The sequence below is a fragment of the Empidonax traillii genome, unplaced genomic scaffold (genome assembly GCF_003031625.1).
Source record: "Empidonax traillii isolate 1590-97213 ecotype Southwest subspecies unplaced genomic scaffold, ASM303162v1 scaffold79:size2606397, whole genome shotgun sequence".
Lineage (NCBI taxonomy): Eukaryota > Metazoa > Chordata > Aves > Passeriformes > Tyrannidae > Empidonax > Empidonax traillii.
In genome coordinates, this window is record NW_020955272.1 from 1,714,171 (window position 1) to 1,717,430 (window position 3,260).

The window sequence follows — 3,260 nt, forward strand, 5'->3', positions numbered from 1 at the left end:
TTCCTGTTTCAATTTCAGTATTTTTCCTCTCATTGCAAATTGCCTTGCATTTCACAAAATGGTGAGAGGAAGTCAAATACTTCTATTAATATGGGCAAAAGGAAGCATATTTAACAGAGATGATGGGTAAACATTTAATGAGGACACTTTGAATAATTCCTAGCTGACTATAAATAGTTGACAAAACTTATTATAAACTGAAACATCGTGCCTGGTGTATGAAGTGGGGAAAAAAAACCTGAATAGCTTTAAAGCTTATCTTTGAAGTGCTAAGGGCAATATGCATTAGGTCACTTGGGTTTTTGAAGGGGGGGGAGGTTGGGTTTTTTTTTTTTTGCTTTGTTTTGTTTTGCTTTTTTTTTTTTTTTCCTGTATTATGCTTCAAATGGACTTATAGATAAGGTAGTTTTTAGGGAATTCTGAAATTCCTCTATTTATTATAATTTGATAAAATGTGTGTGTTTTCCTCATTATGCAATTATACGATGATAATTTAAACACTTCAAACTAGAGTATGGTAATGAGCTCTTCAGGGAATTAAACTTAAATCAACCTGGTAACTGCAACTAGTAAAGAGCACAGCAGCCTTCACATCTGCTGACATATGGTTTTGACATCACAAGATACCTTTATGTCTAGTTTGCCTGTATGCTATTGGTATTACTAATTTTGCCTGAACAGCTGAAGGCCCAGAGTTTTGCCATCCACCCAGAGGTGTTACATACATTTGGGATAAAAAGACATCATCAGAGGGCTGATGGATATGATGCAAGACCTATGGAATACCTCTTCTCTTGGTGTAACCAGTGAATGACTAGGATCCTCTTTGGCATCTTAAATAGTAGAGCATATCTTTCTGTGCTGTCTTCATAGTCACCTTTTATTTTTGTTTCTGTTACTCCGCGATACTTAGGACAGGTAAAACCTTTGTTGCTTCTCAACTTGTGGACATCAAATTTCAATAAATCCCTGACATTTCACAAACCAGATCTTACCTTTTAGTAGAGTGAAATATCTTCCTTTATCCAGAATTCAGTTCTGTCACCCTATTTACTATGAGTGTTGTTATAAAGTTCTGCCACACTGCCAATGGCCCTAAGTTTCATAGCATTTGCATCTTTTGTCAAGTTCTGCAAGCATGGGCAACATAACTGGTCCTTCTAGTATGCTTTTCTTCTTACTATGTTTCTTTTTTTTTTGATAGTATCTCTTTTGGCTAGTCCTTACATATATTGTGTATGTGTGTGCTTATCCTTGTTCTGTTTACTGAAACTCATGTACATAAGTTATATTTCTGTCTAAACTATCTTAGGATTTGCCATATGTATTTCACAGTGGAGTTTGATAGCTTAAATTATTTGCCAAGCAAATAACAAATACAAAGAACAGGGGATTAAATGTCTCTGTGTAATCAGATATTTTCAGGCACCTTTCACATAAAATAGCAATTGTGGAAACATTAAAGGCTGTTTCTAAAATGTGAGGTATAACAATGTTTCTGCCTTCTGGGGCAAAATTCTGTTTCTTCTAAGCAGTTCTGTTTTAGGACTGATTCAATAGTCTTTACTTTTTACAAATTTCAAACTGTCATTGACACTAAAAGAAAATACCTTAGGATCACCCAATGGCTGGTGATTCAGTGCTTCCAGAGCTTTTAGTCCCTACCAAGAAACCTGGGGATTTTTCTCATTTAGTTTCAAACATCTCCAGCATAGCATCTTCTTGTGCTAGTTATATTAGACTCCTCACAGCCAGGGCACATAGTCAGGAACATAGCTCAAATGCATGATCAATTGCAGAAGTACCTTTTATCACAAGATGAATCATTTCTACAAGTGACAATTCCTTGAAGTTAATCTGAATGGTTAGCTCATATAAAAAATAAAAATTATAGATACTTGGATAAACAAATTGCTATCTAAGACCTTCTGAAACCCCTGAGGCTGGAGCATACCAGGTACAGTTGACATTCTGGCTTTATGGCAGCAGTGAAATTGGTAAGAATGTCAACTGCACAGCACATCTCCAGCTGTGCTCTGCTGGAGCACATCTATGGAATAGATGACATTTCAGAAAAATTGTATCAACACCTGTATTTTTAAACCTTTCCATTATTTTGGGCTTTCAGATTTTTTTTTGGGGGGAGGGGGGGAGGGAGAGGACAATTCAAGCAGATTTTGGATTTAATTTAAACAAGATACAAATTTAACTTAAATATACTTTCACATTAAGAATCTTGATTTTTATTCAAATCCCATACCAATAATTCAATTCCCAGAGTTTCTTACTTTGAGTGTAAATATTAGATTTATCCTGAAATAATTTAAAAAAAAGAGTTCTCATGAAAGTTTGGGGGTTTTTTCCTGAAAAAATTGCTCAAGGTTTGTTTTGTCATACTATTCCTACAGTGCATTGCAGTCAGTTTTCTCGAACCACAAAATGTGAAATAAATAAATAAATTTTATTTTTCATTTCACATGAAGTAGAAAGACTAATATGTATATATACTTCTCTATTGTCTAGTTGAGGCAAAAAAGACCATATCAGCAATTTAATTTCATTTGTGTCACTGTGACAGCATAGTCACATAGCCTTAAATTAATGTGTAGGACAGAGAAAGACTCTACTGCAGTTTGCATGAAAGTTCTACAACAAAGACACAATGGGTAGTTAGAAACACTGGGCATTACCACTGCTTTTATCTCTATTTTATCAAACTGACAGCACAGTCATAGTTCTTTTAGTTAGGGCACACACTGCATTTGTTGTGAAGGTTCCTGAGTGTTTTGTCAAACTCGGAATGCTCAGCATGAATTTCATCTAAGTACAAAATCACATTTATGACTTGGCATTAGGTACTGAGCCCTTTTGAAAAAAAAGAAAGGGTATTAATATTCTCAGTTTTTTATATAATGCAACCAAAATACATTTTGATTTTGCTGCTTTTTACACAAAAGCACACTATAAAACCAAGGAAATAAAAGCCAAATCTCTAGAGATCATCAATCTCATCTGAACCTTTTTGAATGATGTATGAAGGTGTAGCTAGAGAAGCTGTTGAAATCAATGCAAATTAGTGCTTCTCATAGCACAATGTGATTGTATAGCACAGTATCATAGAATTGTTCAAGTCAGAAGGAACCTCTGGAATTCTTCTAGTTCAGTGTTCCTGCTAAGAGCAGTATCTATTACAGTAGGTTACTAAGGGCTGTGTCCACACTGAGGTATCAATATCTCCAAAGAGGGAGTCTCCACAACCT